Source organism: Onychomys torridus, chromosome 1 (assembly GCF_903995425.1).
Source record: "Onychomys torridus chromosome 1, mOncTor1.1, whole genome shotgun sequence".
Taxonomy (NCBI): Eukaryota; Metazoa; Chordata; class Mammalia; order Rodentia; family Cricetidae; genus Onychomys; species Onychomys torridus.
Window position 1 is genome coordinate 112,158,412 of NC_050443.1, and position 22,309 is coordinate 112,180,720.

General features: G+C 42.2%; 1 protein-coding gene across 6 annotated transcripts in view; it reads right to left on the bottom strand.

Moving 5' to 3' along the window:
• C1H10orf90 (chromosome 1 C10orf90 homolog) overlaps positions 1-22,309 on the bottom strand; it is a 256,198-nt gene that overhangs the window by 109,695 nt on the left and 124,194 nt on the right. Inside the window, exons 2-3 of one of the 6 annotated variants that reach the window (XM_036196865.1) lie at positions 12,360-12,483; positions 11,369-11,400 (exon numbers count right to left, since the gene is read on the bottom strand). The exons of 4 other annotated variants lie outside the window; for them this stretch is intronic. The gene's annotated coding sequence lies outside the window, so the exon portion shown is untranslated. Of the gene's footprint in view, positions 1-11,368; positions 11,401-12,317; positions 12,335-12,359; positions 12,484-22,309 lie in introns of those variants that run through there. One more of the 6 variants, XM_036196880.1, reaches the window with a different exon arrangement.

A 22,309-nucleotide genomic window follows, 5' to 3' on the forward strand; every position in this document is an offset into this window, starting at 1 on the left:
CCTGCACACTGAAGGCCAAAATGACAGCTTCTCTAAGTCCATAGACATAAGTCAACTCAGAGAAATCTATCCTACCACTTAAGGATCTGGTCAGGGTCTTCCAAGGAGCTTTTGCCCCAACATCCAATATTTCAGTTGTTCCATGTTTCTGTCCCCATGTCACACTGCAGTGGCTACATAGTTGCCTCTCTGGATGCACTGCAGCCCCCTCCCTTTGGCAGGAGTCACTGGTCCCGGGCTTGAAGAGGTAAGACTACCAGGAATTGGGTTCAACACTGGAAGGCCTGCCACCAGCTATGACTTCAGCATCCTGGCCCTGTCAATGTTCCTCTTCTTCTGTAAATGAGAAAACGACTCCCATTCCCTTTCTGGAGTTGATTACTGCCTGGAAAGTTTTTAGCACAAGTGCCTGCCACATTGCAGAAGCTAAGGAGCAGCAGCTGCCAACAGGGATAAGAGCTAATTAAATGTTTGCTGAGCTGGGCTGAATGACAAGCTATGGGTCTCCAGTGAAGGACTCAGTCCAGAGTGTTCAGATAGCATCTTTCCTATGAGACCCAGACCCTGTGAGTACTGGAACAAGCTTGCAGCAGAAGCTGCATAAAGGAGATGGAGAAGGCATGCTGGAGCCCACTGCGAGAGGCATGAACCTGCTGTTTCTCCATCCCTCTCCCCTCTTGTGGAATGACTAGTCTTTGCCAGCTTGAGGCTTATGGAGGCCTCTTGCTTTGTTTTGCCTTGTTTTCCTGGGGAGATGTCAGCACAGATGGGGCATCAAGGAAACACTAAAGCATGGGTACTCAACCTATGAGCCATGACCCTTTGGGGATTGAATGACCTTTTTACCAGGCTTGCCTAAGACCATCTGCATCATGATTCATAACAGTAGCAGAATTACAATTATGAAGTAGCAATGAAAATAATTTTATGGTTGGGGGGCCACCACAACATGAGGACCTATACTAAAGGGTCACAGCATCAGAAAAGTTGAGAACCACTGGACTAAAGAAATGATGCACTCAAGTCCAATTAGTTTATTGGACTTGCTTATAAAGAATGGGTGAGGGGTTACTTACAGAAGTGTGGGTGGCTCCAAAGTAACCATAGTTTCAAAATGCAACACCCTAGCATAGATGATGTGTTAATTACTTCTACACCATGACTGAGGCAACTTATAGATGAAAGAGTTTATGTAGGTTTGTAGTTCTAGAAGTTTAAAATTCATATATATATATGAAATTCTAAAAGAAATGTTTAGTTTTCTTTCTCTTGGATTTTCCAGTTGGAAGTCAACATGGAGAAATCATAGCTATCTCCTAACTAGGCAGCAGCAGCACATTTTCATCAGCCTTAGCCTGCAGGCCTTTCCCTCCTGAACCTCCTCGTTAGAGAACACAGCATGAATATCAGTGAACCATAAAGCCTGGAAAACCAGGGCTGTCCCGGAACACCTGCCACAAGAGGCAAGAGTGCTCAGATCCTTGCCTGTGGCTACTCTTACCCAGAAACAAGCTGAGCCAGGCACTGTGGGTCCCTGAGGATGTTACAGTGGTGCAGAACCTTGGCTTATACCTGCAGTCTGCTCCAGTTCTGTGCAGGACCATGGGGTCACAGGAGTACCACAGCTAATAGCAGTACCTAAGCTGTGCATGTTACCCATTTCCCAGAGAGCTCTGCGGTGAGCACTGTGCAGGGGCCCTCCTCAATCTGGAAACAATCTCTTCTATTCTTGAATACAAACATCCTTCCTCCAGTTGTAGGCACAGGTAGATGGGGAAGGGGTCTTGCTCATACCACACAGCATAGAAAAGTACCCACTGGCTAGCCACACTCAGTCTCAGCCCTGGTCTTGGTGCTGCTAAGATCTCAGGGGAAGGTCAGGGTGTCCTGCTTCCCTGAGTGTGCAAGCACTGTGAAGGAGCTGACCTGCACTATCATCTCTGTAGTCCTTATTTCTGTAGGACCTCATTTTAAAGAAAAGGTACTAGGGATGGCTAGGGCCAGGAGGAGCAGGAGTTCAAGGCTATCCTCGGCTACATAGCAGCTATAGAAGTTAATGTGCACTACATGAGACTATCTCAAAACAAACAAACAAAAAGCACACAACCTAAAAGATCTGGTATAATGGTACAAACTTTCAATCCCAGCACTGAGGAGGTAAGGCTGGGAGAAACTAGCCTTCTCTAGGTATTGAGTTCCAGTCCAGCTCATGCTACATAGTGAAACTCTGTCTTAAAAAGAAAGGAAAGCAAACAAAGCATGAATTAAACTCAATTAAATGAAGAAAAAAAAAGGAAGCTGAGACTCAGGGCAGCTGGAGGAGAGGAATTCAAGCTAAACCCAAGGTTTCCAAATATGTGCACATAGCATCTCCAAGCTATGCCAGTTTCACTGAAATAAAGCACCTTCATCCTGTCCTCCCAACTGAAGACCAGGGATGAAGCTGCAGCTGTGTGTTCACTAACCTGATGCTCTTAAGTCATCCACAACCCTGTCTGACTCTGATTGAAAAAAGAATGTCCCCTGAAAATCCCACAGGTGAGGGACTCAGCCAGGCTCGAAGGCTTAGGGGTCATTGCTCACAAGAGCTTTGTGTCTCTCCCAAAACATATGGCCACCTAGGGTTGGATTGGGCAGTTCTACCATTCCCTTGGCCAGGCCTAGGACCACAGGTACACTGAGATTTAACAAACACAGGAAAGTAAAAATCCAGAGGCCTGAAAGCGAGGTCAGCGCTTATCTTCTTTCCCAACTCAGATAAGAGGTAATTGCTTTTTTATCACTTGCACATAGAATTTGAAAGTAAAGAAGGAAAGTGGCTTGATATCACACCTACGCTGTGCAGCACACAGATCCTCAAGGGCCACTTCTTCTGAGGACCCTGAGTCAAGTCTCCCAGATGTTCTAACACAATTTAATGAGGAAAACAGCCAAGGTCTGGCACAGAAGTGTCAGCCAGTCCCGTCCAACAGGAGGGCTTCCTGTAGCCGATAGCACATGTGGAAAAGAAGTTATAAACTGTCATCATTGGTCCCAAGGTAGCCTTTACCTAAAGAGAGATGTTTGGACAGGGGGACAGGGCACTTCCCAGGGAAGGTAAATGCTGTTGCTTAGAAACCTGGAAATCCCCTCAGCCCCGACTCCATGGGTTACCTGGCCCACAAAAATGGGACATCTCCCACAGATAGAGCAACTGGAGCATCCTTAGATGTCAACCCTGTGGTGCACAAGGAGCCCAGAGGCCTCTGATCCCAGCTTCACAGATCATTCTCCCGCAAGATATAGAGCCCCAGGTTCCCACTGCTTTCAAGTTTCCCTACAGTTTGGCTTGATGACTGTTAGCTCCTTCCTGTCTATGGTTCTTTGATTTCTCCTCAGCACACATTGCACTCTTTCATACGGACTTGGTTCCCCAGGCTGTGGAGTCTTCCTGAAAAAAATTGACATTCATCATGTGTATTGAATGTTGTTGTGGGTTGAACTGTGTGCCCTCAAAACCCTGGTGTTCAAATACTAGTTCCAGCACCTCAGATTGTGATCCTATGTGTGCAGACTATGTCTTAAAGACATAATCAAGTTCAAATGAGGTCTTGGGGCAGGGTGGTTCCTAACCTAATCTGACTAGTGTGGAAAAGTGGAAAACTGGAGGCAGAAATGTACAGGGAAAATGTCAAGTGGAGATGCCAGCAGAAGGGGCAGGAGGTGCAGCTCAGTTGGTAGAGTGACTGCCTAGCACGAAGCCCTTAGTTTGATCCCTGGCACTGCAAAATCCAAGCATAGTGGCACATACCCATAATCCCAGCACTCAGAAAACAGATGCAGGGTGATCAGCAAGTTTTGGCTTATTAAAAAGTTATTCTTCCTATTTGATGAGCTTGGGACCAGCTACATAAGACTGTTTCATAAACAAAATGATACAAGTAGAGATGAGGTGATGTTTCTACCAGACAAGGGATCCCAAGGATTACTTAGAAGCCACTAGAATCCTAACAGAGGCCTGAGGCAGATTCCTGGATGTTGGAAGGAATCAAAGCAACCTTGCTATTACCTTGATCTTGGCTATCTGGAAAGTTACAGGCATGAGTTTGTCTGTGTCTGAGAGTTTTTTCTGTCTGTCTCAGCCTCTTCACTGTTGTGCATTTTGTCCCAGCATCTCTGAGAAGTGTGCACTTGGTACCTGTGATCATAGGTCCTTGTCGCCTTTTCTTGACTAACTATTTGACATTTCAGGAAGCTGTGGCTCACAGAAGCAAATAAATGGCTGCAGCTCCTCCAGCCCCCAAGTAAAGGGGTGGAACAAAAGAAGCCCTATCTGGAAGCCCATACTGTGACCCTTGCCTTTGACCTCTTCTTGTACTAGACTTGAAGGGGTTTCCCCTGAAAGTAACTAAAAGCAAGGCCATCTGCTACCTAGGCAGGGAAACCCCAAAGCCAAAGCATTATGAAATATTTAATATGATGGTGGGAGGCATCTTGCCAGCTGAGCTGCTGCCAGGAACTGGTCTTTGCTGATGGCAAGAGACTCTTGCTACAGAAAGCTGAGCCTGGAGCTAAATTAGCTTTGAAGTTGATTAAACCTCCAGGGCTCCAGGGAGTAGGAGGCTCGAAGAGGCCCCCACAGTCCCGACACTGAACAGAACAGTTCTCAGGGCCCTTTGCACCATGATGGTTTGTGGGGGTTCTTGGAAGTTCTTTTCACATCAGAATACTTAGAAGCCCATCGTAGTTAGGATTAGTGTATTTAGAAGGGAAAACAGGCCTGCCATGAATGGAATAACACATCCCTGCCGGGGTGTTGTTCTGCAGCAGAGAGGCTGAAATCGCTCGCTCTCTCTCTCTCTCTCTCTCTCTCTCTCTCTCTCTCTCTCTCTCTCTCTCTCTCTGTGGGGGGGGGTATTGGGGGTGTGTGGGTGTATACCAGGTAAGGATTCTTAACTGATCATGGGAGCCTCTCCAGTCATACTTTATGACAGGACAAAGGGTTCATTCAAAGCAGTCACCTCCAGCTACTGCTTTTATTTAAAATTCAAGAGGATAGGAATAAATGCACTTATCTTGCATTTTCTCCTCTTCTACTCATACACTCTAAACAGTGTAGAAGTAAATCCATCCCATCACTATAACACCAACAAAATGACCAAACATTAACATCTGAGAAAAATGGGAAAAAAATTGAAAAATAAATGTAATGGGTTTTGGTAATTTCTATTAAATGAGCAAAATTTCTAAAAGCAACATATTTTAAAAGTCTGTGAATTACTTTTTCCAGCAGGTACCTATTAAATGTGTTATATGAGTTATGGATTGGGAGGACTCATTGCAAATTGTGAGGCTCAATGTGGCAAGTTATGAAAAGCCAAACAAGACATCAGAAGCTGGGAAGCAAGACCATAGGACCCATGAGCAGTGAGACCAGAGAATGGGAGGTGGCCTGGAAAGATGCTCAGCAGCTAAGGGAGCTTGTAGCTCTTTCACAGGACCCAAGTTCAATTCCCAACTCAGGCAACTCATGCCTGTCTCTAACTCCAAATTCAGATGATCTGATGCCCTGTTCTGGCCTCTACAGGCCCCTACACATCTGTGGGAATATAGACACACATGCATAAATTTAAAAAATAATTAATTAATTAAAAAGAGAGTGGGAGCCATTGAGCCAGAGTCAAAGGACAGTTACCCATGAAGAACAGCAGTATTCAACAAGAAAACACTAGGAGAAAACAAATTAACACTAGCAACAAAACGCAAGCATATCTGGAAACACATCGAAAATGAAATACGCACAGCCTGCATTTAAAGTGTGGTAAAACCATCCCAGAGAAAAATGAAAGAAAACCTAAACATTGGAAGTATGGCATATTCCTGGATGCAAAGAGGATGTAAATCCATCCTGCCCAGATTAACTTATATGATTCCATATTTAGCCCATGAATTGACAATCTAATTTGTGAAGGTATGTAGGAAAGAAAACACACTGAAAGAGTCAGGGTTATTTCAAAGACGTACAGAGAGAGTACTTCAGAGTGAAGTCAAGAAAAAGGATGTGGTCTCAGCCCAGGCAGAGATGGATGGACCAGGGAATCTCAGTTGAGAGCATTTTTAAGAATTTAGTTTATGACCAAGAGATCTCAAGCCAAGGAGCAGAGAAGCAAAGGAAGCAGTAATGTGTTTAGGAATAAGATCATGCCACAGTCTACATTTACTTATCTTTCATTTTTATTTTATGTATATGAGTGTTTTGTCTGCATGCATGTCTGTGCACCACATGCATGCCTAAAAGAGGGAGTCAGATCCCCTGGAAATGGAATTATAGGTGCTTGTGTGCTGCCATGTGGGTGCTGGGTGCTGGGAATCAAACCTGGGCCCTCTGCAAGAGCAGCTTGTTCTCTTAACCACTGAGCTATCTCTCCAGCCCCTTGCCATCTATATTTGAAGCCACACTCAGTGTTACATTTTAAATATTTAAAAATACAAAAAAAAAATAAAGATGCAAAAAAGAATTTAGAATGATAGAAGTATTTGTTTATCGGCTTGTCTGTAGAACTGGAAACTAACCTCAGTGCTTTGAGAACACTAAGCTGCTGCTCTGCCTCAGACTGCACCTCAGCCCAGAAGAGCACACTGAGTTAACACCCAAATATTACTGGATGATATTGGAGCTTCAAGAGGTTATAGAAGATTAATAATTGGACCATGAAGTAATGAGTCAGTTTTATATAACAAATGGCATACATGTGAAATTATAAACTGAGCAATAGACTGGAATAGAATATTAAAATCTAAAGCATAAAAGTAACTCTCATGAGCCTATTAGAATAAACACCTTAGAAAAGTGAATGAGGGCTGGGCGGTGGTAGTGCATGCCTTTAGTCCCAGCACTCGGGAGGCAGAGGCAGGCAGATCTTTGTGAGTTTGAGGCCAGCCTGGTCTACAGAGCGAGATCCAGGAAAGGCACAAAGCTATACAGAGAAACCCTGTCTTGAAAAACCAAAAAAAAGAAAGAAAGAAAGAAAGAAAGAAAGAAAGAAAGAAAGAAAGAAAGAAAGAAAGAAAAGTGAATGAGGACCTGCAATATAATACTGAAGGCTGAGAAGCAATTAGCAATCTACAAAACAGTAGAGGGATGTGACAGAGTGAAGCTTCTGTATCAGAGGACATCAGGAGAGAAAAGGACAATCTCCAGGTTGGAGGTATCACAAATCCTGTATCTGATAGCATCATGTTGTGGTCATGGAGGGTGTGAGGTGTAAAGATCTCTCCTAACTCAACAATAAAATGGTTAGCAAGTCAACTTAGACACAGGAAGGGAAACTCGGTAGACATTTACTGACAAAAATCTTCAACAAAAAATGAAAACCATAGTGAAACTAGGTGCGGTAGCATAATCTGAGCACTAGGAGATGGAGGCAGAGGGATCACTATGAGTTCAAAGGGCCAGCCTGGGTGACTAGAGTATAAAAACAAACACAATGAGACACTATTTCACTCCTGTCAGGCTGTTTACTAAGACAGAAAGTAGCAAGTGCTGGCAGGCTGTGGGGAAATGGCAACCCCGTGTGTTGTAGACAGGATGGTAAGGGGGTGTAAAGACTGTGGCAGTTTGGCACCTCCCTAAAGAGTTAAACTCAGAGTGGCCAGATTCTTGGTGACAGTCACAAAAGCATTCCCACCAGCGCTGTGCACAGCAGTTTAAAGGTGGAACCAAACCTCAGTCTGTGAACAATGACGGTGAAGAAACTGCTGTGCCTGCACGCAAGAGAATATTATTTAAGCACAAAAGGGAATGAAGTACTACGTGCTACTATGGATAAACCCAAAAAACAGGATGCTAGAGAATGCTGCCAAACTTGGTACGTCGGATGACAGCATTCCCTGATACAGTACACCCAGCCTAGGTGAATTCCCAGAGAAGAGTGGGTTCATCGTTCTCAGGGCCTGATGGAGAGGGATGACTACATGCTAATGGAAGGCTGTCTTTGGAGGTAATGAGAATCTTCTGAATCTAGATAGAAGTAGCAGTTGCACAACACTGTACAACAAACTACTTAAGATGATGCTGAGTGGACCTTACCTCATTGTACAAAGGAATGACGAGATGTTCTCTTTCCTTTAATTAGCAAACACATAGCCTCACACCTTCCATAACCACAACATGCTAAATACTCATTTACACACACAAGCACTTATACACAAACACATATACATATACCATACTCAACTATGCACACTTATACCACTCACATGCATACACAGAGCACAAGTGTGTATATATAATCAAATATCCCCCAGACACAGTATGCCCACTCATAACACGTGTGCCTTCATATAAGCACAAGTGTGTACATGCACCCACTCCACATATACATTTACACTCATACACATATGCTCCTATGGAATCCCTAATTGAGATGTGGGCTGTCTGCTCAGATGTGAACAGCAGAGCATTGTAGGGAGTGAAATTCCACAATGATTATTGAAATCTGAAATGCATTTTCCTGGGACAGGAGAGATAGCTCAGCAGTTAATACTTGTTGCTCTTATAGAGACCTAGGTATGATTCCAAGCTCCCACATGGCAGCTCCCAAGCACCTATTACTCCAGTTCCAGGGGATCTGATCCCCTCTCTGATCTCCATAGGCATTAGGCACCCACGTTGTAACACAAATCTTAAAAGGTTTTATAAATAAAAAAAATGGAGCCAGATTTAGGGGTGAAAGCTGAAAGATCAGAGAAACAGAACAAGCCACAGCCAACCTCACCTTGCCAACACCTCAACTGATCCTGTTTTCATGAATCCGCAGACTGAAAGCCTTTTAGTCCTTACCCCTGAGGGTCTCAGTTGACCTGCTGCTGCCACTAGCTTACCTCCAGGAAATCCTCAGTCTAAAGAGCATGAGTTCCTGTTTCCTCATGCCTTATATAGCAGGTGTTTGGTTATAAATTGTTATTGGTCATAGTCAATCTCTTTCTAAAAGAAGAAAGGGAGATATGATATAGAAATGTAGGATATAGATATGAGAGAATAAAAGGGTAGATTATTGAATCTACTTTTAAAGAGCTACAACTTGTTTACATTGCTATGGATTTTAGTTTATTGATACAAATTTAAAGTTAATTTTGTTATACTATATGTATATTTCTACTCTTGTTTAAGGTATTATGTTTGTACAACTCATTTGAAATTGTAATATATAGTTAAGTTAATAATTAGTCTTCTATGATGGTCAAACTTACAGTCATGCTAGTTAAGTTTTCTATAGATACATAGATATTTCAGTTACATAGGTAATCTTCAAACACTTCAAAGACCTACAGAATATGGCATTTAAAATATTTTAAAAGCTTAGACTTTCTGGACAGTGAGACATGTCTGCTCCTGGCAGCACAGATTTACTTCAAAGAAGATGATGGGCATCAAAGAAATTCCATATAGAGTTTGCTTTCTTTATGGCAAAAGTTAGCCATTTGGGCAAGAAACTGCTCTTATCTAGACCTCTTGATAATCTGTTGTATAAACTGGATATATAGGAAAATGACCACTAAATTTGCCAAAATAAGGTGAGATGCTCCTTCAGGTTCCTGCTTCACAGAGGAGACTGCCAGACATTCTTCAGGACCCAGGGAAAAGTGACTTAGAGACTCTAGACCTAAGGGCCAAAGATGGATGCCTCAATGCTGCAGAGGAACTTTGGGTGACTGTCCAGGCAGTCAGATGTCTCTGTCATTTCCAGAATTTTGGAAGTTGCTTACAAAGCACTTCCTGTTTACTTAGGTAATGGTATATCCTTCTGGGGTCTTTGATGGAGTTGAAGACTAGATAGTTATAGTTATCTTTAGTTATGAAGAAAGGTAAATTAGATATGAAAATTTAGACTCATGGAAATAAGATAGATGATAGAGTATTTTCTTTAATTTTGTCAAATACAAATAGACTAGATATTCTAACTGTAATTCTTGCTTGATAACTGTTCTATTATATGTAATTTTACTATGTTAAAATTAAAACCTTCCATTTTGATTAGACAGAAAAGGGGAAGTGCTGTCTGATGTCTTTCTGTATGTTGTGAATATGTGTCGCTATGATTGGTTAATAAAGAAGCTGCTGTGGCCTATGGTGAGTCAGTTTATAGCCAGGCAGGAAATCCAAGAGAGAGGAAGAAGAAAGGCAGAGATAGAGGAAACGCTAGCCTGCTACCAAGGAGCAACATACCAGCAGACCAGCAATGCCATGGCCATGTGGCAATACATAGATTAATAGAAATGGGTTAATATAAGATGAAAGAGCTAGCTAGCAAGAGGCCTGCCATAGGCCATACAGTTGATAATTAATATTAAGCCTCTGGTGATTATTTTATAAGTGACTGAAAGACTTCAGGGGCCAGGCAGAACTGGAGGGATGCAGGACCTGAGAAAACTTATGGCTACACTCATGTGGTGGACATATGTACAAGTAGACAAAACACATAGACATAAAATTAAAATAAATATTTGAAATGCATATTCCTTGTGTCCATCATCTTCACTTGGAAGACATAATTCCACACAAATCTTAGCTATATATGCCCACAAATATTTTATTTGTTTACAAAGTGAAACAGTTAAAAAAAAATCCAGCAATGTGTGTTGTTGGTTCTGCTGAGAGTCCCAGAAAAGAAACTAAATAACCAATTGGTCTCTAATTGCCCTTGAACACTTTTTACACCACCCATAAATTTCAGAGACATGATTTGTGCCAACAATTGCACAAGCAATAAAAATGTACACATATATTAATTTACACTATGATGTACAGTGTGTGGCTCCACAAAGTGGATATAATAAAGTCAAACCACTCAAGTGCTACACTGCCCAGACCTTTCAGAAGGTCTAGTCTGTAACTCTTCAAACCTCCTAGCTCTGGCTGTTGACAGATATAGCCAAGCATCTCTCCAGCTCTGTTCTATCATCTGAAAAGCAGGATGATTGACATACCTGCCTCAATGGGTTATTGAGAGGGTGTAGTGAGTCCTTTCAGATAAAGTACTTAACATCAGCGCTGGTGTGTCTTAAGCACCTGCAAATATGGGATGTTACTAGGCACTCAATGGTTGACATTTGGAAAGAAGTAGCTAATTGAAATTTTCCTGTAGTTCAAAGTGAGGAGGGCTGTGCAGCTGTGGGCATGGGTACCATGGGTAGAAAAGCAAGGTAAGGATGGGCCCACTTTCTCACTACCACCCTAACCTTACAGAAGCCACAAATCAAGCCATCCCTTGAGACCAAGTCAGGAGCTCACCACTGAGACTGAAAGCTAATATGTTCCCCTCCCCACCACAGAGATCAGATTCATCTTCTACACACCCCTGCTATCTCCATTAACACATATGCTTACCAGTTTACCGTGTTTGTTCCCTGGAAAATAAACTGTTGGAAAGAAAAATCAATTTTCATTAGCAATGCCATTACTTTCAGGAAAAATCCTTTCTCAAATAAAAAGTAGAAAGGACACCCTGAAAGCTGATACCAACTTGACCTTCCTTGAAGGACTCAACATGCTTCCAACTAGGGCTTCCAGGCTGTTGTCTTACACAGACCAGGGACCAGGGTCACAAGAAGACAAGTTGCTGTAAGGAGATGCCACAGATATGAAAGGCAGAGAGCTGGGGTATGGCTAACTGGACAGGCCCTTGCCTAGGAATGGCCCTATGCAGTTCAGCTGACTCAGATCAGTTCAGCATAAGTCTGGGGTTTTCAAATCTTCTGGTTTTTAAAGAGAAATTATCTTGGGTCTGGGGAGATTACACAGTGGTTAAGAGCACTTGTTCCCACAGAAGACCTGGGTTCTGTTCCCAGCACCAATATTTTGACTCACTACCATCTGTAAATCCAGTTCCAGGGGATCCAGTACCCAATTCTGACTTCCACAGGCACTAGGTACCATATGTAATACATACATACATATGTATCACCATATGTGACATATAGACACACACACATATGTATACATACATGCAGGTATAATACTCATACACATAAAATAAATACATCCAAATCAAAAATTAAAAGAAATTCTCAGTCTGAATATTTTGAGAAATCTTCAATTTTTAAAATATTTTCAACAAATCGATAATAAATGTCAAGTCTTTAAGGTCAATTAAATACTTTTGGCCCAGGATGGGCCCAGTGGTGACTTATGTGGCATTTCATGTATGTGTGTGTCTTGGGAAAACCATCAGCTATGACTTTGAGTCATGACCAGCCCATGCTGCCATGGGAGATGGCTTCCCTACCTCTAACACCTACCCATTCTCCCTACCCCAAAGTGGTCCCAGTCTACCCACCCAAGATGAGAGTCAACCCTTGAAAATATATCAGAAACAGACCACAGCACATGTTCTCCAGCCAGGCTTCATGCTAGGGAGTTGTCTTCCTTTCTGCTAAAACAGACAGCGGAATGTGTGACACCCAGCATCTCTACTTGGTGAGTGGAGCACTCGGAAAGATGATCTGAAGTGAAATAAAGAATAATAGTGTCGGTCAGGAAGGAACTCTAAAGCCGACGGGCAATGCCAGGAAAGCATCGATTTTCCCTAAGTGAGGAGAGTGAATAATTGCAAAATTCACACCTGGGAGGGTTACTGGGAAACCCCATTCCATCCCAGTGGCACGGTGACCATGCCAGATGTATTGCTCTTCACCATGCAGGTGGAGACCTATGCACATCTGGTAATTTTTACCCATCAGTCCCTCCTTCTTGATCAGTCCAGATGTTGGGCAAAGAATGCTAAAGTCAACTCCTAAGATGAATTTCCTACCCCTGGTGTGGGCACAGGGTTTTTAAACATGACCATCATTTCTAAAAGAAATAAACGCTGATCTATGCACATTGTCCTTACAAAAAAAAATAAAGGATGCCTTGCCTAGGAGGCTGTGCCTAACACCCCACTCATGCCTCAAGGACTCCTGACACTTCAGCTCTGTGTCCCTAGTCTCTCAAGCCCCTCTGATTCTTTCTCCACCAGCCTTGATCAGCAAATCTCTATAATCGCAGTTAATTCTTATCATTCTCCTTGTTCTGTTAAGGAAAGTATCCTTGGAGCATGAAAACACAAAGCCTCACTTTTCAGAGTCATGATAAAGAAACTTTTGCAATTATTTGCTTATTCTGACCAATCAGGCTATAGCTATTTCAGGCTCAACTCTATCCATTGTCCAAGATCCCAAGACAGTTGTGGAGCTTGGAGGCAGATGCTCACACAACACTTAAGTAAAATTCTCACCTTATTGGAATACTGACCTCTCTCCATTTCTCTCATTGGCAAATCCATTCTTTGAAATCCTAAAATGAAATGTGAGGATGCCCCAACGTCATTGTGCAGCACTCAACATAGGATGCCCCTTCCTCTCCCTTCCAAGGTGGAAGGCAGGAGGAAAATATGGTGATGTTTTATTTGTGCTGAAATGTGATTTTATTTGTATGTTAATAAAGTTGCCTGGGGATCAGAGCTAAGAGCAAGCCATTAAGCAGAAGTCTGGTAGTGGTGGCACACGCCCTTAATCCAATCCCATGGCAGGCAAAATCTCTGTGTGTTCAAGGACATAGCCAGCATGGTGACACATGCCTTTAATCCCAGTACCAACCATAGAGACCTGGAGGTCTGTGATGAAGAAGTGCCTGTGATTGGGTTTAGAACCAATGAGAAGGCAAAACAGAAAGTCAATAAAGACAGGAAACAGGAAGAAAATCTCTCTCTCTCAGGGGAAGCAAGATGGTCTTAGCTCCTGGCTGCTGCTCCATCTCTGGTCTTTTAACTCTTTATTTGGCTCTGTGTTTCTTATTTAATAAGATCGTTTAGAATTACATCTACAGGAAAGGGTAGTGATTGCCTTAGGATGGAGTGGTCTGGGGAAGTCCAATGCCTGGGTTGCAAATGTTCATTGGTTCTCTGTCTTGTTCCTGTGACCAAACCCTCAACTTAAGTGAAGAAAGCTTTGTTCTGGCCCATGGTCTGAGAAAACAGCCATCATGAAAAGGAAGACATGATGGCAGGAGCAGCTCATGGCTGTGGAAGCAGGGGTGTGAGGCTGCTTGCTCACTGCTGGGTTGATCAAGAAACACAGGTGGAACAGGAGAGGGGCCGAGTTATGAGCCTCAAGGCCTGTCATTCCAGACACCCACTTCCTCCAGCCAGAATCCAGCTTCCAAAACAGTGCCAAAACATGGAGACCAAATATCCCAACACATGTGCCTGTAAGGGTCATTTCACATCCAAACTGTGCCACACATCTATGCTCATTTGTGAAAACTCACTGGGCTGTATGTGTTGGGCTCCAGTTCCCTTGAATAAGAAAACATGTTTCAAAAAGTGTATTTAGCAAATACAACAAAGAAAGAAAAATCAGAGACTTAAAAGACATGTTTTTAATGGACCAAGATAGCTCCAATGACTTCAAGTCATTGCTTTGAGCCCCTCAAGATGGAAAGGCATACTTTGTATTCCCCTACTAAATATAACCAATGTATTGCATGATATAACTATATGCACAGGGAGACTCAGAAAGGAGAAAAGAAAGTAAACAAGCCAGAGACCTCAGGACCCATGGAATGACACAGTGATAAACTCCCTGGTTTTACCTTATGTCTCCTGTAACTCAGACCCGGAGCTGCACAAACAGTAGCCTGAAAATGCTGAAGGGTGAAGATTAGTTTTAAAGCCCCCCAAAGCCTGCTCTGTAGCCCAGTGATCAAAAGAGATTCACACTAACTAGGCAGGAAGCTTTGAAAGGACAAGTGCAGCTCTACTACCCTGGAGGATGAAGCTGTCTCATGCTCACACCTCTAACAGCATGGTATAGTGGAAAGCCAAGCCAAGCAGAGAACTAGAATCTTCATCCTTGCCAGCAATGTGTGCACATCATGTGTGGGTGAAGAATGCTTGGACATCCATTGTCACGAGGCAAGAATGAGGTACCCTTCCACTCCCCTCTGTGGTGGTGCCCCATGGGGCCCAATGGAGACTTAAAGCCTTCCCAGCTGCTGGAAGTAACAAGGCCACCTCACTACAGTGTTAGTGGAAACATGAGCTACAGCAACAAACTACTTCAGCCAGGGGAGGGTCAGAGAAGGTCTAATGGAAGTCAGATGTCTGATCACTTCTAGTGCCCAGCCATCAAGAAGAGCCTTGTTAGGAACAACAGACCCCAAGTGGAAAGTTCGTAGTTCTATTTGCACCCAACAGACACAAGGTAGCACCCCACTTTTCACAGGCAAAAACACTGTCAGAAGAAGTCAGTTTCAGAAAGTGGGGGGTGCTGGTAAATAAGACTTAGCATTTCATGCTAAAATGCAAATGCCCAGATTTTAACTGAAAAGCTCAGTTGTCATTACAAGAACCAATCTCAAACTAAGGGGGAAAAAGGAAAAGACAGTCAATGGATGCCAGTCAACATGAAAGATACATGAGAATGATCTGAAAATTTTGTTAAAGTTGCCACGATAAAAAACATTACGACAATCAGTACCAAGCTCACTTGAAGTAAATGGGAAAACATTAGAATCAAAAGATACAATAATGGAACCGGAATCTCAGAGGGGAGGCGGCAGAGGAGTCAGTAACCTAGGAGACAGAGCAATTGGAATTTCCCAAACTGAACAACACAAAGCGGGGGCGGGAAATCAAAAGCAAAATTGAACAATGGCTCAAGAACCTACAAGATTCTAATCACAGCTCTAGCACACACACCAGAAGATGAGGGGCAGGGGTAGTGTACTTCAAGAAATACAGGCTGGAAACATCTTACATGTCACATGAGACATAAATCTACAGTATTAAAATTTGGGGTAAATCCAATGATAATAAAGCAAAAGAAAAATTTAAAAAACACAGCAAATGCACCATGGCTAAATGTGTGAAAGGTAAAGAAGGCAAAAATAAGATCTTAAGGCAGAAGGTGAAAATGTGTCTCACCTATGGGGGAAATTCACTTTTATGTAGTAGATTTCTGTCCAAAAGTTCTGGCGACCAAAAGGTAACATTGAGTTTTCCAAAGAACTGTCAAATCCAGACTCTTAAACTCAATGATGATATCACTCAGAAATGGAAGTGGCATCAAGATACTCTTGTAAGCAAAAGAAACTAAAAGAATTTGTGACCTAAGAGAAAGGCAGTGGAGGGACAAGCAAGGGCAAGAGTTCTGCCAGCACACCCGGAAGGAAGGGAGCACACAGCTCACTGGTGTCAGTCGGACTGAAGGCAATGGCTGCTTTCTCTGCTTGACTTCTGTGATTACATTTGATGAGGAAAAAAATAACGGTGCTGCTTGATGTGGTCTAAATGTATGGAGAAGTGTTTAAAACTAGTATATTATAGACAAGGGGAAGTAGAGTTAAGTAAAGTGTCTATGTTTTACCCAAACTGTAAAATGATGGTATCAGTATGTGTATACTGACACCAAGAATAGCCATTTATAAAGCTATATAAAGTCATTAAAAAACACAAAGGGTATATTGGAATTGCTTTAAAATGTTAAAGTAACTGACTTGATTAAAAATAGGGTTGGCGAGATGGCTCAGTGGCTAAGAGTACTTGCTGCCATTCCAAGGACCTGAATGTGGTTCCCAACACCCATGACAGATGTCTCACAACTGCCTGTGACTCCAACTCTAAGGGATCCTACACTTCTGGTCTCTGCTGGCACCTGTACTCACATGTGTATACCCCCTTCTCACACATACATGGAGACACACAAACACATTTTAAAATAAATTTTTAAAATAACTCCAAGAGATTAAAAACAGAGAGAATAAAAGAGATACTTGACTTAAGCCCTTATAAATAAATAATTATAATTAATATAAATGGTCTAAATACACAAATTAGAAGTCAGAATTTGGCAGAATGAACTACAAAATCCAACTATTTGCTGCCTGTAAGAAATTCATTTTTATTTTAAAAACAGCTGGTATTTTGATGTTAAAGTAACTGACTTGAATGAAAATTTAAAGATAGGGGTGGCAAGATGACTTAGTGATTAAGTATGCTTAACCACTGGTAATTTTTAATGTATCATTAATATTGATAAGATTCTAAAAAAATTAGGGGAGCAAAAGGAACAGAGTGTCAAAATCAAGAACAAGCATAGAGAATACTCACAGACCCAACAGACTAGAAAGACAATTAGAGATTACTATAGTCAATTCTACAAACTTGCAGTATACTGAAAGACCCAACAGATGCCAAAAGACAACTAGAGAATATCACAAACTCTACATACAAAGCCTTGACAAACCAAGACATAATGACCAACTCCTTTGAGAAACAGATGACCACAACTCATTTGATGTCAAATACATAATTGACTAGCCTGAGAGATAGCCAAGGAATCTTAAAGCTCATAATTTAAAACTCTTTTTAACAAATAGCTCCATGCCTAGATGATCTCATTAAAGAACTCTGTCAATAAAAAAAAAAAATCTTAACATCAATTCTACACAATTCCATCAAAATGGTAGAACACATCTTTCCCGTTTTATTAATCTACTGTTATTACCCTGAAATATCCAACCCAGAAAGATGCATAAGACAGAATGCTACAATAAAATCTCTGGTGAATACAGCAAAAAGTCTCTTCAGAAATTGTTAGCAAATGGAATAAATAATATTTTAAAGGACATTTGTGACCAAGTGGGGCTTATAACAGAAATACAAGCTATTGGTCAACATTAAAAACTCTGTGTAACCTACTGTAGTTGAGGCTAAAAAATAACCTCACTGTCTAAATTCATCCAATTCACAAATTGAATTCCCCCTTGTAAAAACACTATTATCAGAAAAATCTACAAAATGCTTAAAAAAAACATTATGCCTCATGAAAGACTGAACATTTCCTGATGAGGAAAAAAGTGTGCCTTCTTTCTACCATTCTTAGTCAAGATAATATGAGAATTTCTCACCAATGTAATGGGGTAAGAAAACTAACAATGCAAATTGAAAAATAAATAGGGCTAAGGATGTGACTTAGTGATGGGGATACATGCATGTAAGTCCTTGTTTTGGTCCCCAGCACAGGAGGGAGGGAGGGAGGGAGGATGGATGGATGGATGGATGGATGGGTGGTTAAGGCACATACATATACAGAGAGAGAGGGGAGAGAGGAAAGAAGGGAGGGAAAAGGATATATATATATATATCTCGAGAGCGAGAGTGAGAGCGAGAGAGAGATCCATCCCTGATTTCAGAACTAATGAGAGAATTCAGTAATGTTGTAAGGTAAAAAATATATAAACTAATTCTATTTTGATATACTGGAAAGAACTCAAGGCCCCAATTTTTTCAATAGTATTTACAGTTGCTCAAAATAATATAATACTCCAGTCTAACTCTAACAAAATATATAAAGCGTGTGTGTTGTGTTTTGTGTGTGTGTGTGTGTGTGTGTGTGTGTGTGTGTGTTGAAAACTATAAACCTGGATACTTCTCTCACAGAAATAAAGACACGAGTACACAAAAGGCCTGTGTCTCAGTGTTTACAGCACCATAATTCGCAAAGGCAGAAAGCTGGAAGCAAACCAGACATCTTGCAGTGAGTGAACAGACAGACAGTAGCGCATCCAGCTGTGGAACCCACCCTGCAGCAAACAGGAACTAACAACAGCACACGCCAGATGAATTCCTGAAGAACAATGCTGGGTGCAGAAGCCGCTCCCAGAGGCTATGGGCTGTGTGATTTCACCCTCCTAACGTTCTTTACATGGGAAACAGATGGGTGCTTGTCTGGGATTAGGGACATAGGAACAAGAGAAGTGGGGGGGGGGGTCGGGTCTGCACTGCATGGATTTATAAGGTCAACAGCAGGGGGTGCTAGCTCAGAGGGGAATCTTCTGCCCTGACTATACCCGTGGCCTATGCAGGTTGTGAAACAGAACTGTCTCTCTGTAAGACATTAGGATCGTGGCAAGGGAGCGGTAGTAAGTAGGATAAACAGTACAGGGGGCCTTTGTGCATCAGTTCTTAAAATTGCAGCAAGCCTACACTGGTCTTCAATGTTTTAGCAGTTTAATTAAAACCAGTTCCAACACAACTACCATCCTTCAACCAGAATCAATGTGCCCTTCGCCTTTGCTTTCTCCTCAAGGCATTGGGGGAGGTTGGAAAATGGAATGTGAGTCAGCCTTAGGCCTGGGTGTTTGGGGGCTTAAGTCTTTTGCTCTTTATATACCAGATGTAAAATATAGAGTATGCTATTATCCCTTGCAAAAGAGGAATAAATAAATCTACTTTTAAAAAAAATCCCAAGGTTAGAGAGAATGTTTGCAAAACGTGCATGGGGGCCTGAAGAATAACAAATCTCAGTAACAAGTAACTGTCACCACCACCTCCATGTGGACTCTGTCCACTTCACTTGGTATACCATGGATGACGGGACTTAAGTTCCTTAGTACAGGATTGGGAGTTCCTTAAGCAATGTACTAGGCTCTGTTCACCTGTTTTTCCTCTAGGGACAGTCTTTTACATGCTAGCTGTCTCAGAAATGTGTGCTGGACTGAGCTCCTGGTATAAAGTATCATATGGGGAATATAAGAGCAAAAACAGGTTTTCAGGCTGAAAAACTAAAAATTAGTAAATAGAATGAAAATGACTCTGTTAAATGAAATCGATTGTATCTCAGTAAACCAAAGAAAGCATATGATTCTGACACCTAGTACAATTATTCCAAGTTCATGTCTGAAGCTACCAACTGCACTTGACATCATTTATATGTCTCAAAAAGAAAGGCTCAGTAGGGAGCAGTTACAGGATATCCTAACTTTCTTTCTATGGCTGTAATAAAACACCCCGATGGAAAGCAGCTTCAGGGAGAAAAGGGTTAATTTGTCTTATGATTCCAGATTAGAGTCCACTATTGCAGGAAGTCAAGTCACACCCTCCAGCCAAGAACAGAGAGACTAAATGTGGGCAAGCTTAGTTCTCAGCTAGTGTCTCTGCTTTTACATAGTCCAGGCCTCCCAAACCAGGGCATGCTCATTTTCAGTCTGGGTCTGCCCATGTAAGTTAAGTCAATCAAGACTATTCCCAAAGACATTCTCCATCAGGCCAACCTGATCTAGGCAATACTTCATTGAGGTGGAATCTCTTCCAGGTGATTCCAGATTGTGGGGAGTTAAGGGTTAAAATTAATCACCACACAGGAGTAAACCTGACTTTCTTATTACTAAGGAGAGCCACATAGTCTTGCTGCATATGAACTTGAAAAGGTCTGCAGAATAGGAAGGAAGACAGCTAGCTATGTTTCCATGTGTTGCTACAACCAGAGATAGCAATGCTGATATCTGAGTTCGTTTGCTAGAGCAAGGAAGACACAGGCCCTTTCCAAGGCACTTCCAGCTGCCCTGTTTTGCTTTCCAGCCTAGAGTTAGAGCAGAGTTAATTCACTAGAAGTAGCTAAAGGTCTCAAAGACTACCTGTGACTAGAGTTGAGATGAACTAAGTTGTCACTGTCCTTGGTAGTGGAGACCTCTGGGGCAAGGAAAGTGGGTTTTTAAAGTTGGTTGATTTTGATTTTGAGAGTATCATATAACTACATGTATCCCTTCCTTTCCTCCAAACTCTCCTATACACCCTTCCTGATCTCCTGATCCATGGCCTCTTTGCACACATATAGGTATATACATATCCCTAAATATAACCTGTTCAGCTCATATAATGTTACTTGTATGTATAGCTTCAGGTCTGCCTGCTTGGAAGAATTCTTAGAGATGTTCCTTTGTCTGGGAGATCCTTGACTGCAATGGCCTCCATCTCTTTATCACACTGCTATTTTTTCCAGTGCCTAGAACCACACATCTGATACTCAAATATTCATTAGATTTGTGGAGAGTTTGCCCAGGTAATCAGGTTTACTTGGTGTAGCGATACTGGGACTCACATTTGTCTTTTCTCCATGATGGCCTGACATCTCCTTATGACCACCACTTTTGAGCAACCACCACAGCAGAAATGAGCATGATCAGGCAGGAGCATCTTGCTGGCAGCAGAGGAACTCTAGGAAATCATCCTAGCATCTCTCTGTAGAGGTGGAGCCCAGTTACACCTGCTAAGCTGTTAGACCCAGTGATGGCTCTTCTTTGGGGCACACACACATAAGTGATCTCTCTCTCTTCTCTCTCAAAACTAGGAAAGAAAGATAGAGGGAGGGAGGGAGGGAGAGAGGGAGGGAGAGAGGGAGGGGGAGAGGGAGAAGGAATGGAGAGGGGGATGTGGGGGAGGGGGACTGAGACTGGGTCTGGTTTGATCTGAGGCCAGAGGGAGCCAAAGCAGCTAAGTCAATTCTTGGGAGTGCAAAGCCATCCCATTGCCCTGAGGTCTGAAGATGCCGTCCATTCGCCTTTTCCTCTCTGCTGGTCACACTACTCACAGCTTGACAAGAAGCATGGCAGCAGTGTCTCTGAACAGAGACTAGGAATGAAGGAGGGAGACTTGAAGCTCCCTATGACACCACCAGGATACCTTCCTCAGTCTCTCTAAGCCTCTCTTTCCTTGTGCATATGCCAGAGATAATTTCAGTGTCTATATTTTAATTAAATTATTTGTTCACTCATTCATTCATTTGCAGGGGCACACACACAAGCCGTGGTGCACACGTGGAAGCCAGAGAAAAACTTTCAGGAGTCAGTTCTCTTTTTCCATTTCTGTGTCTCAGGGATTGATCAAATCATCAGACCCAGCAGCAAATGCCTTTACCCCCTGAATCATCTTGCCAGAACTAATACCTATGTTTTAAAGTTGCTGTGAGAATTAAATAACAAAACACATAAGAGTCTTAGTATACATCAAAGTGCACTGAATAGGAGGAGATATTTTCAATCAATTGTTGTGGGTCAAATGGACATCTGCCTGGAAGGTGGGAAGAAACCTTGACCTTGCCCCACATCATCAACACAAATCAATTCCAGATATGTGATAGACCTGCAGAAGAAAGGTCAGATGCTAATACTTCCGGAAGAAAACAAAGGAGAATACTGTCATCACTTTGGGGCTAGTATAGATTTCTTTCAAAGAATACAAAAGAAACCTTGGACTTTAAAAGATAAATTGGACTTCGGAAAAAATCAAAACCATTTTCATCACAAGACACCATTAAGAAAGGAAAATTCAAGCCATAGATGAAGAAAGGGTATCCATAATACATATATCTCTAGCCATGAATATCTTAAGAATGCTTGTGAATAAATAAGCAAAGGACACAGCGTTAAAGCTGTGGCTGAAGGTGTCAGAGAGATATCTAGCAAACAGAGGAACAGATGCTGAGCACTGCCAGTCACCTGTGTAACTAG